The 27802-nt window shown below is 37.0% G+C and overlaps 1 long non-coding RNA gene across 2 annotated transcripts in view; it reads right to left on the bottom strand.

Moving 5' to 3' along the window:
• Positions 1-27550, bottom strand: part of LOC148053458 (uncharacterized) — a 60221-nt gene extending 32671 nt beyond the window's left edge. The window contains exons 1-2 of one of the 2 annotated variants that reach the window (XR_015708459.1): positions 27351-27550; positions 25807-25873 (exon numbers count right to left, since the gene is read on the bottom strand). This is a non-coding gene — a long non-coding RNA (uncharacterized LOC148053458). Of the gene's footprint in view, positions 1-22924; positions 23017-25806; positions 25874-27350 lie in introns of both variants that reach the window. The other variant, XR_015708458.1, reaches the window with a different exon arrangement.
• Between the last annotated feature and the right edge of the window lie 252 nt (positions 27551-27802).

Below are 27802 nucleotides of genomic sequence, written 5' to 3'. Positions count from 1 at the left end.
CTTCTATGACAGATGCTCCTGCCTCTTAATTATCTTTGTGGGCTTTCACTGGACTCACTCCATATCCTTCCTGTATTGGGGAGCCTAGAACTGGATACAGCACTCCAGACTTGTCTCGTCAGTGTTGAATAGAGGGGAAGGCTCATCTCCCTCAACGTGCAGGCAATGCTCTTCCTAATGCAGCCTAACATGCCATTGGCCTTTGCTGTAAGGACACTTTCCTGGCTCATGTCTAACTCATCCATGGGGACTTTCAGGGTATTCTCTGCAAAATTGCTTTCCAGCCAGTTGGCCCCAGCATGTATTGGTGCCCTGGTTTATTCCTCGTCAGGTTCAGGAATTGGCATTTCCCTTTGCTGAACTTTATGAGATTCCTGTTTGCACATTTCTCCAGCCTGTTGAGGTGCCTCTGAATGACAGCACACCCATCTGAGGTATCAACTACTCCTCCTAGTTTTGTCTTGTCTGCAAACTTGCTGAGGGTGCACTCCGCCTCATTGTTAAGGTCATTAATGAAGATGTAAAAACATAACTGGCCCCCATATGGACCCTTGGGGTACACTACTAGTTACTGGCCTCCAGATAGACCTCATGCTGCTGATCAGCATCCTCTGAATGAGGCAGTTCAGACAGTTTTCAATCCAGGTCACCTCTTCAGTCCCAGTATTTGCACTGTGATGATATGATACCATGCGATCCACACTTTGATGCAGCCTGTTCTCTGTTTTACCAATGTTAGTTTGTCTCTCTTCACAGTGCTGAGATAAAGCCTAATCTTGTGACTTCTGACAGTCTGCAAGAGGGAAATGCTGTGTTGCCGGCAATTGGCAAAACCACTCAAATATATTCATCAGCATGTATCAGTATCTACATGCCTGCAGAGACCAGGAAAGAGGCAGAGAGGCCTAGAGAACAGGTTGATTCATGGTGAAAATTCATGGTGAAAATATTTAAGTGCCTTATTCATATTAAGCTGAAAGGAAGAATCAGGAAAAGCAAACGAGATGACAGCTCAAGCTTTGACGCAAGAACATAATCAGATGTAAGGCGAATTTCAGAACACCATAAAGTCATTAATGTTCAGCTCACAGAGCTGAAACAAGTAAAAGAGGAATCTGTGCATCAGAGAGAGTTTGGAACAGAGGACAGGCAAGATCTGGAGTCAGACTGGCAAACAGAAATAAACATCAAGAGCCAGGATAAAATTTTAGGCTCCAGGCACTCTCCAAGCTCATGTGCTTTTCAGGGGTGGCACAGGTAGCTGTGTATGAAACTTTGGTATGAGAGTGGGGAGCCTTCTTTTGTCTCTGGAGGCCAATGAATGGATGGTTGAGAATGGTCATTCCACTTTTGCAGGGCAACAGTCATAAATTTTCAGTCAATGCCATCTGCTAATTAGGATATACCCTTATGCATACGAAAGCAAATAGATAAAATTGAGCCTGTTCTTGTCTTTATTGCAATGTGAAAATCTGCGCCTGAACAGATTACAAGAGATCCCAGGATTTTCTCTGTGCTTTGGTCTTTATAACTGTGTAGCCCAACCACAGGATGCACAACAGAAGCTGCCGTGTTCTCTCTAAACAAGACCACCATCTCTCACCGTGTACTTCCACTACCTGTCTGAAGATACAGGTAGCATGAGTGTCTCACATGTGTGTCTTTCATGCAGGACTCAATAATTAAGTAAATTATCAGAGTTCAGCTGTCTATTGCCTTTTAGTATAAATGGATTTCTTATTTTTATAATTATTCAAAACCTGTGCTTGATATCTTTCATGAAAACCTGACAAAAGGTGTTATCCAATCATCTGTATCATTTGCTAGTGAGACTATCCTTTTGCTAAGAAAGATGGTCGATTGCATCTCTGGGTGGGCACGTATATATTTAATAAAATAATAGTATCAAAGCAATGCCCTCTGCTGTAAGGTAGGTGCTAAACCCTATATCAGCGGTGCACTCTCCTAGATAATATATATGAGGATGAAGAATAGAAAGTTTGTGTATCATCTGTATCGCCACTTTGAATACTTGCTAGTTCTCTCTGGGTTTTATAATGTCAGTACACTTTCAGCTTTTCATAAATAACCTCTCAAGTTGCAAAGTAGGTCAGTTACCATCTAAGTATATATAGCTTTATTAAAAGTGCCAAATGACTTGCAATGTGTGCAGGTGGATCTGGAGAAGCTAATGATATAGAACACAAATGCCAAACTAGAGAAGTGAAAACTTGTATCTGTCAGCAGTCAGACTTCTGGCACATGGATCTCCCTTCGGATGTTGCACAAATTGCTACAGCAGACTCTATGACATGTCAAGGCATGCCAAAAATCACTGTGACAGAACACTTGGAATACTCCTGCTCTCAATATCCTGAAGCAACCAACTTTTGTCCTTGATCTCTTAGACCTTTCATTGAATCATCTCACATATGAAGGCAATGTAGCCATTCAGGTCATGAATGATCAGACTAACCTCTCAACACAGTCCAGTCTTTTTCGTCTAAGGAGGATCTTTCAAGAAAAGGAACTGATCAAACCATAGCTCAATATTCAGTGCAATTATAAAAGACATCCACAGTTTGTGTCCCATTTCAAAGTTATTTTTCTCTCTTTTAAAGTCTGAGCTTCTAAATTCCTCTGTGCATCACAGGAAGCCAGTGAAAAGTTGAAAAAGAATATCTGAGGCTAGTCACTGTGGGTGGCATTCACTTTATTTCATTTTAGCTATCTGAAATCTAGATAGGTAGGCCTTCACTCAGCACTTTATTATAGATAGCAGAGAGAGAGAAAAAAAAAAGAAAGAGATCTAGATAGCTAGTCATCCCATTATCTTAGACACTTAATGATGGATGGTTTGAGGAGGCGATCCCTGTTGGATGTGATTATATTCTTCTGTTGGCTGTAGAAAAAAAATAGATAACTAGCTTTTCCTAGATTCACAACTTCTAGATGCCAACCATCATCCATGTGAATCCCATTCCCAATGTCTGTGCAACACAGTCATTCTTACTGTGGCCTTACTTTCAGCCTGTCCAGGCTAGCTGCTCTTCATGTCCCTATGAGCTTTATTCATTCCTGTTTCTTTTTCCCATATTATGTCTTGTTTACAGAGAGCACTTTTTGCCCTTTTGAAGCCTTATCATGCTATTAAAAAAACAATTCCTGAAAGAATTATTTAACATCAAATATAGAAACAATCCTTAAAGAAGTCACGTTCCTTGCACGATTAACTGGTGACAGTTACATCACTTTGCCACTACTCTCAAAGTTTCATTTGCTTAAAACCCTCAGTATTTTCATGTACCTTGAGAGTTTTTCATGTTTTGTTGATGGATATACAGTATCTCAAATACATTTTAAAAGGCCAAAAGTCTGGTTGATTACTTCAGTCTAGGATGGTACAGACATGTGAACAATGAATGAAAACTAACAAACTGTATCCTAAGATCAGTACTGTAAATGAAAGAAGTAACTGTATCTGACATTTAAGGAAAAAAAAAAAAAAAAAAAAGACAACTTTTATGATTAGAGCCTGAAAGCCTGATAAAAAGACCAAGGAGCTTAGACTTAAAAATTATAGTACCTGTTAAAGAATTCTGAATCATCTCTATTACCCTGGATCAAAACTGACAGTCATCATGAATTTACAAAAATCAAGCCATTTTGTAGTTTTCCCAGTCCACCATTATTTCCGTGAACTGCATATATTGAGAAATATTATAAAATTTAATTTCCAAATAAATGGAAGGAGGAATGCCTACTAGATGTCAACAAAATAGCCATAGTAATAGATGGAAAAGGACAACGTTATAAGTTTGCCTTCCAGAAGGGTTTCCAAGAAACAGGAAAAAGCAAAAATAAAACAAAAAAAAGTAATGTTTTATTTTGCAAAGGAAAAACATCACATAGTAAAATGGAATAGTTAAGTAGAGTTGTCTGTTTGGGGTCTGAAAGTAAATCAGCTTTGTTGCACACACACAGTGGAATAACTAAAGGTTTCTGGTACCAGCTGACTTAATACTTTCTCATAAATAACCTCCATTCATTATCCCTCTATAAAACTGTCATAAAAAGTGTGTGCTATTCATGTTCTGCAGCTTCCTTACAAATCCATTAAGGTTAAAATTGAAAAACAATGCTCGTAATGTCTAAGACACAATATGTTGGCAAACGTTTACATTTAAAAATGTTAATTAAAACTAGATATTTTATTATGAAAGACATTTTATTAAGTTAGAAAGATTGCTAGAATAAGGAGATGAATGTAGAAAATAATTTTGTAAACAATGCAATCATAAGTATTCAAGATTTAGGATTAATTCTTTCTCTGTTTACACCCAGTTTTCAAGCTGAAGTCAATGGGGCAGCAAGGAAGGCTATGAAATTGTTATGATACGTTGATACTAAACTTGACTTAAGGTATTTTGTTTTTTAATTTACAGATACTACACAAAACATAAACATCAAAAAAAAAAAGGATTTATCCCTAAATTGTTAGCGTAACAAAGCAACTCAAAGGTATTGTCTTCATTTTTACTGTCTTCTGGACTTGTGTGGGAAAAAAATCCTAGGCTTTTTCTGTAGTTTCCTGTATACAGGAATGCTGGTCAGTCAGGTTTTTCTCATAACTTAATCTCATATGTTTTATCTTAGCATAGCTGTACTCAGTATCACTATGTATACTTTATGTTTTATTAAGCAATAAGACAAAAACATTCCATGCAGCTATTACGCTATCTTATTTTAAACGTAGACATGTAAGTTCAAGTGGAAAGACATTAACTTTTAAACATTTTTTTTCTCAACTTTTATATAAATATTTTGGGATCATTCAGGAATCAACTTTCTTCACTCCATTTTTTCTTCTGTAAATCCATGGTGATTTTGTAACCATAATGGAAGTCATCTTGGTTTAGTGTTTTGTTTTTTTTTTTAATAATATGCTGTCTTCTGTGTAAGTAATGTGTCCCATAAATCGTCTCTATGCCTGAAAAATGACCTTTCTAAAAATACAAATGTATTAGATATAGATACAACAGTAGACATATTACTGTTTTTACTATAAGAACATAAAATAAGACTTGTTCTATGGCTTGCATTCTCAGAAAAGCAAAGTAAACACCAAGACGTAGTCTTGGATAAAACAAAGATTTAATGCAAAAAAAGGGTACTTAGCATAATGCCAGAAGGTAGCTTCAGTTTTCTTGCTTGAAATTGGACATGTTAGGAATTTGCCATCACATTTGGAAAATTCAGACTATTTTTAAAGATTTTCGCAACTCCAGTAATGGAGTCACAGCAATGAAGTCACAAACAGCTATGATTTTTGCCCTGTCAATCTCTTTATGAAGTCACTAGTCATGAAGGCAAAGAAGAATATCCAGCAAACATACCACCAGTTTTGCATAACAATGTGAGATTAAAAGAATTGAATTAGATTAATAATTCATCTTAACATTCAGCACACTTGACCTCTTTCTCATTTCTGATTGAAATAGAAAATCAGAAAACTAATCAGAGATAATTTCTGATTCAAGATATCTCCATTTTCAAAATAAGTGTTTGGATGAGAAAAACATGCATAGCTCATTTGATACTACTTGGTATTTGATACCACTTGGTATAAAAGTGCCTTGGAAGTGTACAAAGTGAAAATTAGATCTATTAGTCAAGCTTTTAAATAATATTATTTGATTTGCAAGGATATTACAAATTAACACAGATAACATCTATTCCTCTTCCCAAGTCTGTATAAACAAATCTGCAAGAGTAATGAAATGAGGCTAATTTGCTTCTTAATGCATGATCTTACATGTGGATTTTTATATGACCATTAATTTCAGTAACTGAACACTACAGTTAAAGTAAAAGCAAGAGAGAAGTACACCTTTGTTTCCTCCACAGTTCTACAAAACTTGGCTTCAGTTTCCATAGTTTAAGCAAACATGGTTTAAGTACTTTAATTTAACAGTTGTTTGAGTTACTAAGTATTCTTTTTAGTTTCATATTTGAACTAAAACCCCAAGTGATACAGCCAACACCTCTTTGTTGGGTTTGGTCTGCTTTCTAAATGGCATCACAAGCTGATGAAAAATGGCTCAGATCAAATGACACATAATCTTATAATTTGTTGGGGGAAAATTTTAAGAAAGTCGCTGACCTTCAATGAAATCTGAAATTGGGAAAGATGGCATTCAAAACACTAGAAAAAACACTACAGAAGTCTTATTTCTACCCACAGCATTCTAAAATATTGCTTAAAGTAAAAAATGAGTAAATAAATGCATCCAGTGATTTTCTTGGTTGCTGACTTTAAAACACTTATTCACATATGTTCAAGTTTTTGGGAATTTCACTATTACTGTGATGGACATGATAGGAAGAAAAGCAAAGAAAAAGATTTATGACTTATCCTTACATAATGGGATTTCTGGCCAGACTTACCAATTTTTTTCCAAACCCACATTTTTCTTTGTCTCCGTGTCTTTCTATTTCTTCTGTCAGTGTTAGAATAATCAAACTGCAGCAAAGATAGCAGCCTAGAAATCTCAGAGTGCCTGTCACTAGCCTGAAATCTTGCAGTACCCCTACAGTTCATCCAATTAGGATTTTTTTTCAGAGCATGTTCTGAGAGTCTGACCCCTGATATACAAGCTCAATTTGCAATAAATGCCTGGAAAACTTGGAATGTTCTTGTGAATTGAACAACTCCATAAAAATTACTTTGCCACAGCTGTTAGGTGTCTGACCCGCTTTCTAGTGTGTCATATTTATTTTATATGCCAGAACCAAATCTAAGTCAGACATTTTTTGTCATGGGCCCATTGTCAGGGCCTGGCAAAATATCTGCTTAGAATTTTTATGTCAGTTATGTTCTCTATATTTAAAAGTGTATATATTTGCCACAGAATACTTTCTTCATTTTCAATATTTATTCAAGCAACAGAAAAACAGGCTTTGAAGTGAATTGAAATCCATCGCAGCTCTCCTGAGCTGCTAAGCTGTATTCTTTAGGAAAATGTTTGCCCAAGCCAGCTGGGGAATGCTACAGAAATAAGTAGTAAGACTGGATGTTTTTGTTACATAGTAAATGCCATAATACCAATAAACAACTGTAATTTCCAAATACAATTGAAAAAAAAATGGTCAAAAAAAGAGAATTAATTTGTACTGATAAAAATTCATTCTGACTTAGACTTTTGCCTGCTTTATATTCCGCAATATTGGATACACAGTTCTTAATGGAAAAAAGCTTTCTTTCATCACCCTTCAAAGTTTCTTCGAGATTGGTACATTTCCACAAAACACTTCCAATCATTCAACATTTTTAGACAGGAAAATCATCTCCTAAAAAGTCTCTGGCAAACTCTAGAATACAGTGATTTATTGTTTGTCTAGACCAGACAAGCTTCTTAAAGGAGAGATTAAAACTACGTTCAGACTTGATGAACATTTAAGGAAGATCTAGCTTGTGTGGAAAGAGGGTTTTTTTCTGCCTAGTCATCTAAATTCTGTGTGGCAATCTTACAGTATCAGGATTTTTATTTCCCATCATGATACCTTGACATATATTTCTTTCCTGAAATATACAAGAATGTACTGCAAATCAGGTCAAGAAATTACAGGGAAATATTTTTGAGAAAAGGAATAGAAATTGTTTAGTTCACTGAGACACCTATTCCCCAAAGACAGTTATTTTAAAATGAGTTTTAATTATTCATTCTAAAGCAGCCATCCAGTTCCTGAATGTAGCCATAAAATATTCAAAACTTGGTGTGAGGAATGACAAATGAAAGTCTTGTACTGTACTTTTAAAAGTGCATGTCTGACTTCAAAGTTGTTACCAAAAATGTTTCTCACTAGTCATTCTGAGATATAAGAAATAATATGTCAGCTATAATGGAATCATAAGAGGAGTCTTAAGTCCTAACAATTTAAATATAAAGTTACTAATTCAATTTCTACCTGAAAGTAATTCTCTGTTATGCACAGAAGACAGAAAATATGTATGCGCCATTCTGAGCATATATAATTTCATTTCTTTGCCTATGACATTACTATATCAGCCTCCTACATCCTCTAAGATTTCTGATGATCTAATTTTTCCCCATGTCTGGGACTTCCACAAGACTATTGCACTCTGCTGGTGCCATAGCTCTTGTCAGATGGCACATGGATTGCAATCAGGCAGTAATTTTGTCCAACAGTAATTTGACATTTCTGAGTATGAAAAGAGATTGGTTCTGAAATCCAAACAAATACCTTATTTTGAACATGGGATGTGGAACCTGGCTTCAGAGGTAACTTGTTGCTGCTTTCTATCTAATCACAAAACAGTTAAGATATTTAATTATTTCTGATTTAAGCACAGACTCTAAACACATCTTTTCATCTGGTGGAAGTGCTCACCAAGCCACTTTCAATCATCTATCAGCAGTCCTGCCTAACTGGGGAGTAACAAATGTGACATCCATCTACATGGAGGGCCAGAAGGAGGATCTTGGAAACTACAGGACTCTCAGCCTGACCTCGGTGCTGGGGAAGGTTATGGAACAGATCATCCTGAGTGCCATCATGCAGTATGTACGGGACAACCAAGGGATCAGGCCCTGTCAGCATGGGTTAATGAAAGGGAGGTCCTGCTTCACTAACCTGGTCTCCTTCTATGAAAAGGTGACCTGCTTAGTGGATGAGGGGAAGGCTGTGGATGTTGTTTACCTGGACTTTAGTAAGGCCTTTGACACTGTCTCCCACAGCATTCTCCTGGAGAAGCTGGCTGCTCACAGCTTGGATGGGTGCACTCTGCACTGGGTAAAAAACTGGCTGGACAGCTGAGCCCAGAGAGTGGTGGTGAATGGAGTCAAATCCAGATGGTGGCCGGTCACGAGTGGTGTTCTCCAGGGCTCAGTACTGGGGCCGGTCCTGTTCAACATCTTCATTGATGATCTGGATGAGGTGATCGAGTGCACCTTCAGTAAGTTTGCAGATGATACCAAGTTGGGTGGAAGTATCAATCTGCTGGAGGGTAGGAAGGCCCTGCAGAGGAACCTGGACAGGCTGGATCGTTGGGCCGGGGCCAACTGTATGAGATTCAACAAGGCTAAGTGCTGGGTCCTGTGCTTGGGTCACAACAACCCCATGCAACGCTACAGGCTTGAGGAGGAGTGGCTGGAGAGCTGTCTGGTGGAAAAAGACCTGGGGGTGTTGGTCAACAGCCGCCTGAACATGAGCCAGCAGTGTGCTCAGGTGGCGAAGAGAGCCAATGGCATCCTGGCTTGTATCAGCAATAGTGTGGCCAGCAGGACCAGGGAGGTGATAGTGCCCCTGTACTCGGCACTGGTGAGGCCACACCTCGAGTACTGTGTTCAGTTTTGGGCCCCTCACTGCAAGAAAGACATTGAGGTGCTGGAGCATGTCCAGAGAAGGGCAACGAAGTTGGTGAAGGGTCTAGAGCACAAGTCTTATGTGGACTGGCTGAGGGAGCTGGGGTTGTTTAGTCTGGAGAAGAGGACGCTGAGGGGAGACCTTACTGCTCTCTACAACTACCTGAAAGGAGGTTGTAGTGAGGTGGGAGTCGGTCTCTTCTCCCTAGTAACAAGTGATAGGGCGAGAGGAAAAGGCCTCAAGCTGCGCCAGGGGAAGTTTAGGTTGGATATTAGGAAAAACTTCTTCACCGAAAGGGTGGTCAAGCATTGGAACAGGCTGCCCAGGGAAGTGGTTGAGTCTCCATCCCTGGAGATATTTAAAAAGTAGTGGTGGACTTGGCAGTGCTAGGTTAATGGTTGGACCTGACGATTTTAAAGGACTTTTCCAACCTAAATGATTCTGATTCTATGATCTCAGTTTTTGTGAAATTATAAACCAGGACGAACCAATACATCAGTACAGCCCTTGCCACTTGTATTAAGAACAATTGATTAAAAGTTACAGGATATTTTATTTTCTCTGAAAGCAAACATTGGTGTATGCATTAACATGAAAATGGATATCTTTAATCTAGGCTGATGCTGATACAGGGTGAAGAACAGTGAAGTAACACTGTGTTACAAATTAGCCATTCCTCTTTTTCTTTGCTTCCAGACATCCGTAGACCACTAAACTACACTGATCACTACAATTCACAGGTTCTAAGAAAATAGCAAATAAACTCAAATATATATATAATATGTTTTTATACATATTATATATGTATTTACACATATTATATATATAAAGTGCTGGAAGCAAGGACTTGCTGAGAGACAATCAGCTGCCTCTGCAGGTGTTGATTAGTACATGGAATAAGAACAGAAAATGTGGCTTAATTCCTTCATTGACCTTTACTGCATTATGGTAAAAGATTAATGAAAACTCAAGTGTTATTATTGGTATGGAGAGTTGGGGACAGAATATTTTAGGAAAGGATATTCTTGCTAATACATGTCATTAAACGGAAGAGATGCAGGACAAGTATGACTTTGCATTCCAGTAGTGATTTTCAAGCATATTTTAAAGTAAATTAATATAGACAAAAAAGCATGTCCAAAACTGTAAATAACGGATGTTTGCTGTGTCTCATAAATCTACTAGTCAGTTAAACTAACTGAAAAAGTAGCCAAGGAAAGTTGGGTAGCACTTTTCCATCTAATACTGATAATGTGAGAGGATTTGTTATGTAGAAATATATCACGTTTATTTCCAGATATCACTGTATAGAGCTGAAGTTTTAATACATTGTTGCCAAAATAAGTTTTGATATTAGAATTTAATATTGTTCCACTTCATGTGGAGGATAATTTTTAGGAAAATATTCAATGGAATACAAAGTTATATTATACATAGCTATCACTAATGTATCAACATTTATTTGAAATGAGATAAACACCATGTAAAAATGTCCTCACAATTCTGGAACCATTTTTTGGCACAAAATTTTCTAAGGACTGATTCTTAGTTTACGTGACTCCATATTGCTTTTGCAATTGATATCTACATAGCTATAACTTTTCACTACTTTGAAGCATCCTTTTTTGCCCAGAGAAAGAAAGACTCCTCTTTGTGAACAGTTCATCAGCTTTACTCTGATATTGCCAAGGCTCTTTTTTTAATTTTCAGTTTTATCTTTTTCCCAAAGACACCTACTTCCTGTTTCTAACTTCTCCCTTGATTTTAGGGCAAACATACAATTCTGATGTAATACTCCTTTTTTTTGTTTTTCTTCACAAATGTTTCTGATAGACAGAATTTTGAATACCAATATCCCATCATTCTAGTTCATTCTACAAAAACATTAGTAGTAAAAATTGTGTCAGGTTGGTTATGTACTAAACTTTCAAATTATTTTTGCTTTTTTCTCCTCTATTCCAGTGCTTGATTTTTAAAATTTTTTTAATATATATAAACATACCAAATATTCAGTAGATTTGGCCATTATTTTTCTTCTTTCTTCATGTATAATTCTATTCCTGTTTCCATGGCCCAGGACTCATAGAGGTCATCCCTTTGACCATACGAGTTTATTTTATTCACTGTGAACTGCTTCCCTTCATACCTAAGCTAAAAGTTGAGAGGTGATGTTCTAACACCTCTTCCTCCTTGTGAATCAGATGGACCCATTGTTGTTTCAGCATGAATACCCTTGATAGACTTTTGTTGATTCTTGTAAAAAATTACATCTTTTCTGTTTTCTTAGGGAGACACTCTAATGGACTACAGCTGTGCATCAGTACATTGTGTCATCTATGTCTTTAGACCAGTTATTTTGCCTGTGGCATTATCAATTAATATTTCATATCTCAGAAAGCTATACAATTTTTAGAGTTTCTAAAACCAGCCCATCCTTTTTTCCTGGTTTTGTATCAGAGAAAAAGTTATTAATTATATTTGTGAGTTGGAGAGCCATCATAAGCAGTTTGGTCAGTATAATAGTCAGAAAAGAATCTTGGAAATAAAAATTATTTTCAGTTATAACATTAATTCAGATTAATTCAATTACAAATCTACACAGCTTCACTTATACCCAGGATCTTCTTATCTTTCAAACCTTCAGCTTTTTCTGGCGCTCTGCAATAAGCACATTACAAACACTCAGGAAATGTTTTACTCAAACAAGTCCTTTTCTTCTGCTCATTAGATGTAATCACAATATTTTTGGATATGCAGGGTAGATTACTTCATGTAACTTTATGCATATGTGTATGTCTGTTCTGGACTGCTTCTCAAACCCATGCAATGGTCAATTAATCCATGTGTCAGCCATTCATTCTATAATAGATTGCATCTCATCCTGAGATGCCTTTCTCTATATATAGACAGTAGAAAGAATTTGTATGATTGTCATAGACTAAACATTTGATTTTAGAGAGCTAAATTTGGTAAGATGAATCCAATACTTGCTGCCTTGAAGAAAGCTAACTATTACATTCAAACACCAATGGAAAAAATGTCATTAACACAGCTTCAATTATTTGTTGCCTTTCAGCCTCTGTTTAAATCCATTTCTTGAGTAACATCCGTACTTTTGGTTATCAGTATGTATTCAAATCACCTGGGTTTTAAGAGATTCTAGACTGCCTTTAAATCTGGGCCTTTACAGAACACTGATACATGAAAATCACCGTCTGAAATTCTTTCACCAACATTAATCTTCTTTAGGATTAAGCTCCTCCCTCTGCAGAACTTTCAGCCCAAGATCAATGCAGTAATACATTTCTGTACTTTCCACAGAATTGCTGAAAAATTTAGGCTGGAAGGGACCTCTGAAGGTCAACTAGCAAACCCTCCCCTCCAAACAGGCCTAACTTTAAATCAATCTTCTCATACATAAGCATCCACATTCTCAATTTACTGTGGTTGCTCTGGCTCACAGTATAATACTTTAAAGACAAATCAAAGCTAAAACCAAGCTTTTGGAATTTATACATTTATTACAAAGTAGTTAGGTTGCTATGCATAATTATCAATATCTACCAAATGTGAGAAAGGCTAAGTTTCAGTAAGTTTCACTTCTTATAGTAAGACAAAATCCATTCTGACCACCTTCTTCCAGCTAAGCTGTCTTTTTATCATGGCTGCCTTTGTTGGCAAGGGCTTTCATTGAAGGCACTGTCCTACATCCCTACTACCTGTTCTTGCACTGATGTTATTTAATCTCCTACTATACCCAATCCTGGAGGTAATCAGCAGCTGCTTGTCACAGAGTCATTAACAGTCAGTGCCTTTCCTAATGCTAACCACATTTTCTGAACAGAACAGGACTATTCTGTTTCGATGACTCCTGGATGACTTTATTCATCTTACCAGACATCATCTACTCTTACTACAAAATGGAGATCCTAATCTGTACTGAAGGTTACTATCATAAAGAATAGTTCATAAAACAAAAAGGAATCCATGGACTGACACATAGCCCCCAGACCATCATGATTTTATTTTTCTTTTGGTAACCCAAATCAAATATTGGAAAGTTTTAGGCAGTTACATAAATCAGACCTTTTGAACAGAACCTATGGATTAACAACAGCATTTCAAAACAGGACAAAATGGCCTCTAAGAAATCTGATTTTTTATTTTGTTTTGAAGATTCATTTTGTTCAATAATTTGTGACATAGCACCTTTCAGTACCTGGAAATACACTACTGTTTGACACCCACTTTCTGCGGAAAGTTTCCGGAGTAAATTATATAAAAAATGAGAAGGTTCCACATATTTTATGTGGAATCTTCTCATTTTACAGATGAGAAAACTTACTGGCAAGGTAGAAAACTTTAGCAACAACACAGCATGAAGAAAAGTCCTAAGAGAATGAAATATGCTAGGAATACTGATACATGGCATACTAGGCATCACTAAAATGCATTTACTTAATCCAGGAACTAATTGTTTTCATTGTAACTGAATTCAAAGAGATCATCTGAGTTAATAAATTAACTCTTTTATACCTCCAGCTACTGATTTTATCTATGATATTATAGTTTTTAAAGTCTTAACTATACAGCAGTAGCTCCTGCTAGAGAAGTAGTTTTCAATAACACAGAATATTCAGTATACCAATATTTGATGCCTCTGACATATTTCTGGCATACTTTTTTTTCTCACAGTCTATTTACACAGAATTTTTTTAAAATCAAAAGCCATTCCCACAATGGGCTCCTTAGATAGTGGAAATCAGCATAGTTACCAATTATTGTGGAAGTGTAATAGTTTCTCACAAGTATATAAAAATGTGGATATTTAGGTTTTCTACTTAATTACCTAGTCAGCCTTTGAGTAGGTACCCCTCACACTGTTGTAAATATAGAATTTTGATACAGCAATGGAGTTTGCTTCAAACTGTGGACCTGAATCTGCTGAAGGCAAGACTGTACGAGTAACACCCTCTAGAAGGAAACATGAATGATAATTAGATTATTTTTTCTAAATATTCCTGCTCAAGTGATTTATTTTTAAAAAAATACCTCGTCTTTTGTCAAAAGAATATTTAGTTTTATTCTGTATTTTCTGTAATGAAAACTAGTTTTTAAATTTACCTGTATTTCTGATTAATTTTAACAGACATTTAGGGTTTTTTAAAAGCTATTATAATTTTACTTCACCATTAACATTGGAAAGATTTGCAAGGATAAATAATTTCCCTGAAATAAAGTTAATCATGGATAGAGACTTGCTGTTGACTACAATAGAAGAGGGAGAGAGACAATGTTCTTATTTAAACCACTCTATAAAAGCTGTTAAATTTATTGCTGAGACTCTAGCAAATCTGATCAGCCTTTACTGAAATAGTTTTCCCTGAGAATGGTGCTCATCTGTCCATTAATCACCATTTATGTGGATATAGGTAAGTCACTCATGAACATACAGAGAGCAAGTTTTTGATCAAGTGTGTTATTGATTTCACCATCACATTATACCTATATACAACTTAAATCTACTGATATTTCAGGTTTTTTTATGTCATTATGTAGTCAAAATATTCAGTTATCTTACTAGTATTCAGATGGTCAGATATTTTATATAAGAAAGGGATTATGAAATAGTAATAAGCTTGTATATTTCCAATATTTTTTTTCCGATTCCACAGAATCATGTTTCTTTGAGGAAAGGATTATGGTAGGGAAATAAAAAAGTGAAAATAATATCTTCGTATGTTTACATCCTCCTCATAAGCAGAATTATAATTTGTATATTACCATGTAAATAATGAGATTCCCTTGAAATCATACTGACATATTTCTGTATTTAAAGGAGTCACTCTAAATCTTTCTTGAAATGTATATTTTAGTCTAGCTTTTTATATTTGTTAGAATGTCAAAATTTCTGTACTTTGTTCCCATGTGGTCTCTTACGATGTTTTTTTCCAACCTAGAGTTCAATTTTACATCAGGACATTTTTCACAAAAGCAAAGTTCTGTGCCATCTTTTGAGACTTCGCGTTTAACTTCTTTGGCAATACACTGAATTGTCCAAACTGTCATACTGTGGCAATGACAAGAGGAAAAAATCTTTTCCTTTCTGTCTCTTTCTGTGATAAATCTTCCATTGCCTAAGCTCTCTTTGTGCAATGCAGTATTCAATACATTCATGCTTTACCACTCTTATCAGTTCCTTTCACAGAGAAACCATAGTCCCTGTTAGACATTTACTTCTTTTGGAATATCTTTCTCATGCAAATATGACTAAAATAAAACAAAAAAGCCTCTTTTGTGCCTGTCAATTTGGGGGAGTGCCTAATAATCCTTTTCGCAATTCTGCCTGTGCAAAGTTGCACAGAAGGAGTAGTGAAAACAAGTTTTATCTGTATTATGGATGTGCTGCTTGCTAACTAGTTTACTTATTCTACCCCTTGCTGCTATTGCTGATTTTGAAGAGTAACAGAAATATTAACTCTATTTATTAATTAAGGATAAATATAAACTCTACTTGTAAATATATGACCAGATTTCTGTATCTGAATAGATTTCCCTCATTTCATCATCAAAGTACAGGTTTATCCAGATGTGAGCTAATGCCACTGTTTGTCCTCATAAACCATAAGGTTTAGGGGTTTTTTAATGGGGTGCAAATTTTTGTTCTGATTCCTGGATAAAAGATCCTTGGCAAAATCACCTAACACTTGATTATTTTGCTTCAGGCTGCAATAGTGACTGTCTTTAAGTTCATTTAAAGCTTTGCGGAGAGGAAAGAGAACTTCCAGGCAATCTTATTTCCTTGCCTAAGCCACGGGCAATAAGAAGTGTAAATGGGGCACTTGGCAAATCATCTAGTGAGCATTTAGACTAATTAAAACGTGATGAAGGCTGTTTTGAAGATTTCAATTTATAATTTATATTGCAGTGGAAGTGAAAAATCTTACAGCTGTTTTTGGTAAGAGTAGCTCACAGGTCTGATGTGGTAAATTTCCTCTTTATCCAACAACCACATTTTTTTTAGAATGTTATCTGGGCAGAAATTGAAAAGAAATGCTATGTTAGATCTTTGTCATCACAGAATACAGATTAGAAGTCTGCTTGGAAAATTTGGATATTTGGAAACCTTGGAACATTTTCTTAAGTGAGGAGAAAAAGGTCAGAGATTGATTGGAACAACTGCTTACTTTTATCCCTGAAATACCACAGACTGGATGAACTACTGCCTGTCTTGTCATATGAGGACTCCAGGAGACAGTATTGGGTAGAACATAATATACATGGAAACACATCCAGAGAAGAGTGAAAGCTTTTGCATATTTGCTCATCCTTGATTTCTCCATTCTTCCATTTCCAACCTCTAAAACCCTTTACTTCTCTTTTTTAAGAGAAGTCATACTGCTTTGTGGAAAAAAACGAGGTTAATGATAAATTTACTTAGGTCAGGGTCCTCAAAGCATCCTCTGCTCTGGAAACACTGGGCAATATGCTTATGAGCATCCACAGGAATCATACCCTCTCAGTGTCCCACTTCAAGAAACATGAAAGCGTGTAGTTGTGCAGAGCATAAATGGCTTCCAGCTAAAACACACAAGTTGCTTTTTTTTTTAAGATAGTCATTTATTTTACAGAAAAAGGGAAGGGAAGGGAAGGGAAGGGAAGGGAAGGGAAGGGAAGGGAAGGGAAGGGAAGGGAAGGGAAGGGAAGGGAAGGGAAAAGGAAAAAGGAAAGGAAAAAGGAAAGGAAAAAGGAAAGGAAAAAGGAAAGGAAAAAGGAAAGGAGAAAGGAAAGGAGAAAGGAAAGGAAAAAGGAAAGGAAAAAGGAAAGGAGAAAGGAAAGGAGAAAGGAAAGGAGAAAGGAAAGGAGAAAGGAAAGGAAAGGAAAGGAAAGGAAAGGAAAGGAAAGGAAAGGAAAGGAAAGGAAAGGAAAGGAAAGGAAAGGAAAGGAAAGGAAAGGAAAGGAAAGGAAAGGAAAGGAAAGGAAAGGAAAGGAAAGGAAAGGAAAGGAAAGGAAAGGAAAGGAAAGGAAAGGAAAGGAAAGGAAAGGAAAGGAAAGGAAAGGAAAGGAAAGGAAAGGAAAGGAAAGGAAAGGAAAGGAAAGGAAAGGAAAGGAAAGGAAAGGAAAGGAAAGGAAAGGAAAGATATTCCATTCACTTATGGAGTAGATATAAGACAATAAGAAGTCTTCCAGTTCTTCCATTTCACAAAAAAAAAAAAGTCCAATTTTATTTTCTTGAACTAAATGATATAATTTTTGGCACTTTGGGCTCCATCCTACAGCATTCCACCAGTTTTCAAGACCTTTTAAGGGAAACAGTCATTTTACTTTCTCCTGAAAATTTGTCCACTGCATGGTGAAAGGACTAGAAGGCATGACTTATGAGGAGTGGCTGAGGATACTAGGTTTGTTCATCTCAGAGAAGAGGAGACAGAGGGATTACCTCATTCCTAGGATGTGAGGAAATGGCTTAAAGCTGCGTCAGGGAAAGTTCAGACTGGATATTAGGAAAAGGTTTTTCACTGAGAAGGTCGTCAAGCACTGGACAATCCCAGGGAATTGGTCATGGCCCCAAGCCTGTCAGTGTTCATGAAGTGTTTGGGCAATGCTCATAGATATATGTTTTAACTTTCAGGCTGCCCTGTGTGGAATAAGGAATTGGACTGGATGATCCTCACGGGTCCCTTCCAACTCAGGATGTTATATAATCCTATGATGGTTAGCTTGATCTTACTGTTGTCATGAAGTGGTTTATTCATTTACATTTGGATATTCTTACATGTGTCTGCTCCTAGTCATTTTTATACCTGGCAAGGGGTATGCATGCTTGGCTTAGTCTTGTGAACTGTTTCTTTTATGATCTAGATTTTTTTTCCCATGGAGAGTATTACATCTTTTCTTTTATTGCACTGCAATTCCTATTTCTTTTACAGACACAGAAAGGGGAATAAAATCAGTGAGGAGAACTTTCATTCATTGCTTACTTCTGAACACACAATAATTCAGTGTAAAAATACAAACAGCCAAAATTAGCTGTTGCTTTTTCTTTTTTGTGTCTGTAAACATACCTGAACTTTTACATTTGCTTGAATCATACATTGAACTTTCAAATGACAACTGTGAAGTACCTAGTATCAATCTTCCTAAGACTATTTGGTGTATGGACTATAAATCTTCACCTATTCTGAGGAAAAAGCTGTTTAGAAAATAGATTCAGGTGAACTCTTAAAATATCTGCACTGAAAAACTCTAGAGGTCACTCAGAAAACCTGTATATCTTGGGTATGTTATGTTTGACTTAGCTGCAAAATAATCTCACTCTTGGTGCTTCTGTACAGCCAGTGTTGCTGAGAATCAGAGCTGAGATGACCAGAACAATAAGTGGATTTAAAACATTTTCCTCCATCTTTGGATGAAGGCTTTCAGGTTTTTACTGTTGTCATGTGTTCACCTGTCCATATTTGATCAAAGAAAGATGAATCACATTGAAATCAAAATGCAGTTTTTGCCCCATTAAGTCAACAGTCTGACTGAAGCCAATCAGTCTGTTGATATCCTTTCATTTCCATCACTTTCCTGACTTCTCATTCCCTTGTTTACCTTTTAAACTCTCTTACGTTAATTAAATTACCTCCCTCCAAAGCTATTTGCTCTCATTCACTGTGTTAAATCATATTAATCCTTTTGCATACAGCTTTATATCATGCTATTCCAGAAGCCACCTTTCTCACATTATTCAAGGCCTCTAATTCACCTGTTTTCTGAATGTCGTGCCATCAGACTCAAATGGCAGTGGAGGTACTCTGAATATGGTTGCTGCTTAGCTGTCAAGGCATTCATTTTTGAAGAGAATTAGACTAGGCAAGCATGCAATTTTAAATACTTTTCTATTGTGAGATTATTATACAATACATGATGTATTTAAAGAATTGAAGAAATGTTGATTTTCTGCTTGTTTCAAATACCTGTCTCTGATGAATTTAAATAGCTTTATTGGTACTTTTTTCCATAAGTCAAAAATTTATTTAAAAAAAATCTGATTGTGACTTTTGGACTAACATTACACTTTGATTTTCTGTGTTCCAGTGATTTCCACTGTTATCTAAAACATTATGTTTATCATTTGTTTTCTATAAATTTATTGGTCTCTCATTTTTCTCCTGCAAAGTGGTTCTTTATGAACTGAAACTTTGCAAACACTTATGAAATTATTTTATAACAAAAGTTTACAAAAAATGAAATAAAAATAAAACAATGCATTGCTCCAAAGCCTTGGAGTACTTAAGACCCCAAACTTTGGAAGTACACTTGGTCTCCCGTCTCTCATGTATTCTACTTATAAAGAAAAACAATGAACAGCCACAGCATTCATTTTCAGTTATCTTCCCCACTGTGCTACTGTTACCATTGACACTAAATTGGGGCTTCTCAGAGATTTTTTTTTTCCTCCAGTGCAGGCATTACTTGATTTTCTGCACACAATGAACCTCTTTTTATGTGTGTAGGGTGGGGAGGGCACGGGGACATTCTGTTGCTGCATCTCACTCTGCAGTTCCTTCTCACTTCTCCTCCTGTATGTTTGAAGCTAGGACCATCTGTCAGTCATTAGGAATGTTGTTAGCCTTTTCTTTCTCATATGCTCCAGTTCTTCTATCACTGCCAATTTAAACATGCAGTTTTTCTGCATAATGATGTCTTGTGATTTCTTTATGCCAGCAATTTAAATGGCTTGAGGTTAGGAGAAAAAAATGTAATTTAGAATGAGAGCCCAATAGTTGAAAGAAACAAACATTGGGCTAACAGATTAGTTTGCTATCTGATCTGGGGAAAGAGATAACTGAGTTTTGGCCATCTAACTTACAAGAGAAGAATGTAGGCCTGGCTAGTGAGAACTGGGGGCACGGATATGAAATTCTTGCTTACAGAAATAGCTGTCAGTTTTCCAAACAATTAAAGAGCGTAATCAGCATAGTTTGTATGTTATGGGGATGTTATATTGTATCTGTACTTAACTAAACAGAAAATTTTGAAGTGCTCTGTCTTAATTATTGTCTCATAAATCATAGAAGGTTAGGTTGAAAGGAAGTTCTGGAGATCCAGTGGTCCAACCCCCTGCCCTGCTCAGAGCAAGGGACAACTTTGAAGTTATACCCAATTTCAAAGTCAGGTAATGTTCAGGATATAAAGCCAACTGTTAATGTCTCCATGGACAGAGATTCCACAAACTCACTGAGCAACTTGTTCAAGTGTTTAATCACCCTCATGGTGAAAAAATTATTTCTAACATCTAATCTGAATTTGCCTTGTTCCAGCTTATAGCCATTGCTTCATGACCTTTCACTGTGAACTTCCAAGAAGAATCTGGATCCATCTTCTCTATGTCATCCCATTAGGCAGTCGAAGTGTACTTTGTCATCATTCTGCAGTCACTCTTGATGTGCTTGGGGTCTTCCTTCACAGTATTGTTGGTGCCACATAGACAATAAAGAGTAATAGTTTGAAAGCCAGATAAATCTTGGCAATGCCTCTGCAAACATTCTGGATCTGAACTCCTGGCAGGCAATAAACCTCCTGAGACAGATAATATGGTTGACAGATGGATGTCTCCATCTACTGTCTTCCATTGTTTCCTATTGGTGCTGACAAGTAGATCAGGTTCAAGCAGCTCTGATGCTACCCTGAGATTTGTTCCTTTTCAGCTGTTGCCAGTACCCTATACCTATTCTGCTAATGCACATCTGCAAATGGAGAAGGAGCCTTCCTCCTCTTGCTGATTTTGGGACTGTCCATCCCAAACAAGTGTTTGAATGCAGCCTCTAATTGTTCCTTTCTGTATGCAATATGGTTTTCAGATTTTTTTCTTTTCCAAGGTCCACTCCAAAGAATCTTTCCACTTTCTCTTTGTTCTCTCTTATATTACAGTGTCTGCTTGCTTACTTTCATTGCTCCTTCACCTGATGGCTCAGTGCCTGGGCAGCTCCCTTTTGGAGCTCCATCTGGGTTAGGTCTCCAGTGAGCCAGGGGTGATTACTCCAGCTTGTACCTGGGAGTGTGCTCTGTAACACATAATCACTTTCCCACAGTGACAAGGCAGACCAGAGATCCCATGACTCCAACTGAGGTCCTCACCAGTTTAGTACATGGAGACATAGGCAGGAATCCTCACACTTCTCTGCAGTGGTGTATTAATTTAAGAATTCTAAAGGATTTTCTCATTTTCAAATCACAATTAGAACTAAGTAAAATTAAGTTCATTATCAAATACACACACACATATATATATGTATATACATATACGTAAGGCCAGATATAAAGTATGCACTCAGTAAGGTATTCATCATGTTGATAAATTTAAGCATGCTTTAAAAGTGCTTGTGAAAACTTTTATTTCAGTTCACTCTGTCATAAAGTCATTTTTACGTAGGAAAGTCAGACAACTGCATGTTCTATGCTGTTTTGGGCTTCCTGTTCAAAGATGTGTTTTAATTATAATTTGCATATGTTTTTGAAATATCATTGTGCAGCATTCATCATTGTCAGAGGGTATATCAGAAATGCTGCAGCTTTTACATGAGTGTCAATATTTTCTTTACGTATCTCAACTAATCTGTGTTTTTTTGTTTGCGTTTTAGCACTAACTGTGTTACTACCTGAAGTATTTTTTTTTAATTATGTCAGAAGACAAGACTATGTATCTGATGTGAGTTAAAACAGATGCTATTTGTATCTCAGAAATCAGTATTAAATGTATTTCAATAGTTTGCTTTGCTGGACTTGGAAGCAATCCAATGTAAAATAGTACATTGTCATGATTAAGTGCCAAAAGCAATCCTAACCTCAGCATAAAGTTTTCTTTTCAAAATCAGCAGAGCTAATGGAGGAACCTCTTGGTACTAATGGAAAATGTATGACTTTGCATTGGCTATTCCTAACTTTTACCTGGACCAGTGGTTTCCAAAACATCTGATGAAGAATCACTTGCAATCCTTGCAATGTAAAATAATAATAATAATAATAGAAAGTTAAAATGTGCAATTATAAGATAGTGCTTCAAGTTTCAAAGTTCCTTATCTTACAACCAAGCACACAAATCAGTACAAATCAGTTCTCAAGACTTCACAGAGGATTTTGATCAATTTTCTTTCCCATTTATATTTTGTTTGTCTGATTCTGGTAGACATGAGTGATGTTTTGCATTCTTGCCTAAATACAGCAGCAACTGGTTTCTAACAGCTACTTTTAGGGTCTACTGTATTAGTATAATACAGACTTTTGTTATATTCAGTAGCTGGAAAAGTGTTACTTGTCTGAAATTTTTTTTCCACTCAAGGTTGACCAAAGGATAAAGGAAGATCTCTTTCATTTAGGGTTAGGCCAAGTGTTTAAATTTACAGATTAAACTATCTACTTTATATGCAGGAAATAGGGATAAAATATCTCTGAATCCTTCACTGTATAGTGGTTTTTTAATTGGGTTGTGAATGTGTTATGTGCTGTTCACTTCTTTTTATTTTTACAAGAAGTTACATCAATACCTTACCTTGGATATTTGCTGTACTGGGAGCAATTCCTACAAGATGGTGGTTTCACTTGCTGGCATCAGGCAGGATGTATTCAGCATCCTGGGAGTGCCTAGAATACCAATTATCTTTAACTTCTAAACAGTTCACCTGACACCAATCTGTTATCCAGTGAACATAATTTCATCTTTTTTATAAAATTAGAAGTTAAATTTGCAACTTTTTCCCTACTAGACTTTTTCTAGTTTTAATTTTTCATTTGTTCATTTAATTTCCTAAGTCACATACTACATTGTGTCAAGCCAGTCACATCATAGTCTGTTACATCACATTACAATAGTTAATGCATTTTGGCAAGTGTAACCCTTTGGGCTCATCAGTCACCGAATTATGTTCTTTATAAACATCTTTATTATTCTGTGCATGGTATGCCTCTTCTTGTAATGAATGCAAAATGGTGTGTGACCAAAAAGTAAGCACCCTGAAAAGAGGACAAACAGTAAATGATGAAAAATTTGTGGAGTAATTGAAGAGGTTTCTCACTGAAGGAGAATGCATTTCCACAATAAAATTATTACAATTTCAATAGTTCCTGTGATTCCTGTTTGCTATTATATTTCAAATACACATTTGAGTGACCAAATTATAATCTAAATCAATTTAGATTTACCATATTGGTAATGAATATTTCAGGTGTAATTTTAAAATGAGAGCATGGCCTCACACATAAAGAAAATCAAAGTCATAGCCATTGTATACTTTCATTTAGTGTCAAAGGTGTTACAGAAAAACAGACAACCTACCTTCACACATCCTCTGAGAACATATAGTTGTTGAGAAATGATAGCCATTAAGATTAGGGATTTTAACCATCACCTGTGTGGTGAGTTGACCCTAGATGGATGTCAGGTGTGCACCAAAGCTGCTCTATCACTCACCCTCCTCAACTGGACAGGGGAGAGAAAATATAATGAAAGTCTTGTGGGTCAAGATAAGGACTGGGAAATCCCTCAGCAATTACCATCACAGGCAAAACAGACTTGACTTGAGGAAATTGATTTAATTTATTGCCAATCAAATCAGAGCAAGGTAATGACAAAATAAAACCTAAATCTTAAAACACCTTCCACCCACCCCTCCCTTCTTCCAAGGCTTAACTGTACTCCCAATTTTTTCTACCTCCTCCCCCACAGCAGCACAGGGGGACGAGGAATAGGGCTTATGGTCAGTTCATCACACATTGTTTCTGCCACTCCTTCCTTCTCAGGGGGAGGACTCCTCACACTCTTCCCCTGCTCCAGCGTGGGGTCCCTCCCACGGGAGACAGTCCTCCATGAACTTCTCCAACATGAGTCCTTCCCACAGGCTACAGTTCTTCAGAAACTGCTCTAGCATGGGTCCCTTCAGGACCAGACTGCTCCAGAGTGGGTTCCTTCCACAGGGTCACAAGTCCTGCCAGCAAACCTGCTCCAGCTCCTCTCTCCATGGATCCACAGGTCCTGCCAGGAGCCAGGTGCAACCACCGTCACTGATTGGCTCGGCCTTGGCCAGTGGCGGGTCTGTCTTGGAGCTGGCTGAAATTGGCTCTATTGGACATAGGGGAAGCTTCTAGTAGCTTCTCACAGAAGCCACCCTTATAGCCCCCCCCCGCTACCAAAATCTTGCCAAGCAAACCCAATACAACCTGCCACCCAAAGCAGATAATGAAATAATGCCTTAGAATTTTAATGCTAATATTCAAAAAGTTTTGTTACATTTCAGAAGTTCTAAGGAACAGGAAGAAAGTTAAAATTATATTAGTACTTTAAAGATGGATGATAGTGATGAGAACCAGATTATTAGAATGACTGATAGCGGTGGGTTGACCCCAGCCAGCAACTAAGCACTCACCAGCTGCTTGCTCACTCTTCCCCAGCAGGATGACAGAGAGAATCAGAAGGGCAAAAGCAAGAAAAACTTGTGCGTCGAGATATAGTTTAATAAGTGAAGGGTAAAAAAAGAAAAAAAAATTATATAAAAGCAATCCCTCACCACCTCCCTCCAGCAAACTGATTCCCACCCAGTCCTCAAGTGCAGGCTAGTTTGGAAAACCAACACCCCCCTGCCCAGTTTTACAGCTGAGCATGACTCATACAGTATGGAATATCTCTTTAGTCATTTTGGATCAGCTGTCCCAGCTGTATCCCCTCCCAACCTTTTGCCTGCTCCCAGCCTATTCTTTTGCAGGGGTAGAGTGAGAAATAGAGAAGGTCTTGATGTTGTGCAAGCATTGTTCAGCAATAGTTAAAACACTGGTGTGTTATCAACATAGATCAAAAAACAGCATCAAATGGGCTGCTATGAAGAAAATTAACTCTGTCCCAACCAGACCCAGTACATTGATACCAGTACATTCAATCAATATGAAATAAGAAAACATACGCTGGTCAATATGGTCCTATCAAACTTAGTAACCAGTGTTTCAAAAAGTGCCTCAGAAGGCAACACACTCCTTTCTCATAAAGACATCATGTACCCAAAGGATGAAACAGGGTAACTAAAGAAGGACACTGACAAAGACCTATATATAGCAAGCAAACAGCATGTTTTTAATATAGCCAGATAGATGTAGTCACACAATAGGGAACAAGGATATTAATGAGTGATCAATCCACAGCAGATTAATTCTCCAAAAGTGAGCAACCAATTTGAGCCATATTTCAGATGGGACTTAAGTAATCCTTCTATGTTTAAACAGGTAAAAATGAAGTAAGCAATTAATTTGCATGGTCATTGATGTGGATTCCCACAGTCCAGGAAAGCAATGGATACACTTGAATAGGTTCAAAGAAGAAATACAGGATGCTTAAAAATTGGAAAATATGTCGTAAAACAAAGGACTGAAGAGTTCAACCTTTTTTACCTTATTATTGAGAAGGTATAAGGAAGTTCTGATTGTGGACTAGAGCTGCCTGCAATATTCCAGGTAACTGTGTGGATATAGAAGCAGATAGAATAATAGAACTTGCACCAAATGTCAGAATTGAATTTTTATGTTATTAACATCTTGAAGTTTTAAGTGAATCTCAATTCTGAAATGACCTTCTACACAGAATTGGCAAATAGACAACATTTTAAGCAATTCAGACTTGTTCTGGGACTAAAATGCTGACTGAAGGATCTTACTGTGGGATTTGCAAGACTGCAAGCAAATATTTATATTCACTATGGCATACTAACTCAGGCAGAATAATGTGGAGGCTATGCCACAATCATTGTTGAGTGCAGTCTTGAACCATATACTACAACACAACATCTTCTAAATTCTGCATATGTTTAGGGAGCAAATATTTGGCTAGCCCTGTGTTCTGCAGCAGAAATTGACTATGATGTCCAGACCACACTCTTTTTCCAGATACTCTAATTAACATTTCCTATTTTTGAGAGTTGTCCTTTCATAATAAATGGTGAGGCGCAGTATGATTGTCTCAGATTGACCTGATATATCTGTCTGCAATCTGTCAACTGAAAAGATATATGCAAATTAATGCATTTTTGTAAAATATAGCTTGGTGGGCACCTGTCAGCCAGCCAAGTTTAACTCACCACAGCTCATCAAGTGCTTTCACCATTGTATTTACACCAGTCTGGGCCATGACTTTCATAGGGCTGAGATTTAAAATTCAATGTAGCCAAGAGCTTCTTCAAGTAAAGGAAGTTTGTTGGTTTTTTGTTTTTTTGGGTTTTTTTAATGTAACCCTCAGGATCAGCTGAACAATTATCAAATGATGCTGCTAATTTACATCAAGCTACTGTCTATAAGCTAACATTTAAATAAGTAACTTGATTTTCTGTCCAACCAGTGTCACAGATGAGTGGTTAGGCTGCTCAAAGAATCACCATCAAAGATATTTGCAAATACTGACTTTAATAGAAATCTATAAAAGTGTGATTTAACAGAGTTTGATGGCAAGGTTCACTCTATTACTTATTAAATGAATGGAATATTTATCTATATATCTGAAGAGAAAGAAATAGGAAATAGAGTTTGAAGAAAATACAAGGAGGAAAAGGGGAGCCCTCCCCTTGAGTAATGACATTCAGAATGGACCCCTTTGCTTTCTAAACAACTTCTCACAGAGGAGCCTAGGTGCGGCTGGATCCAATCCTCATCTCAGAGCTGGGCAATGATTTATGTCTAAGGATTATATATGTTTAGCAGCAGTTTATGGTTTGCTTGCAGCAAGGAGAAAATCACAGGAATTTAGCAGTAACTAATCATTGATTAATTTGGCATCTACAAAGTGCTTAAATGAGGTTTACTACAATATTTATATCGATACACACACACATGACCACACAATAGGCCTAAATACTCGTTATATATGCAGACGAAGGTACTTATTGAAATACGCACAGTTAAAGGCACCAATAAAAATTCCCCGCTGGGTTTAGTGAAATACTCACTTTAAATGATGGTCTCAATGGGTGAAAGTTGAACCTCAAGGAGCAAAGAGCACCGGAGATCAGGCAAAAATCAAACCTCAAGGAGCAAAGAGCGCCAGAGATCAGCTCAAGTTTTGTTGCCAGGCCTCTATGCAAACTTAAGAGTTTGCAGGTCTCAGAGGCGTCCCACTCAGAGCGAGATTCTGATGCCGAACACTGCAGTCCAGGAGAGCTCAAAGGCTCTCACTTGGTACCGTACCGCTGTTTTATAGGGTCACAAGATGATTGACTTTAGGCATCAGTAAATTTCCATTCTACTTTCACAACCCATGTTGGAAATTACTAAAGTTCTCAGAAATTCCAGTGATGCTGGTACAGATCCTCCTGAGTTACAGCTCAGATAAGATAGGCCCCAAGGCTGCCGGGTGGCGACTGGTGCAGATGAAACATATGTTCCAAGGTTGTTAGGGCTG

Source organism: Nipponia nippon, unplaced genomic scaffold (genome assembly GCF_047370975.1).
Source record: "Nipponia nippon isolate SJK-2023a ecotype South Korea unplaced genomic scaffold, ASM4737097v1 scaffold_4, whole genome shotgun sequence".
Lineage (NCBI taxonomy): Eukaryota > Metazoa > Chordata > Aves > Pelecaniformes > Threskiornithidae > Nipponia > Nipponia nippon.
This window is presented reverse-complemented; position numbering and strand designations above follow the sequence as displayed.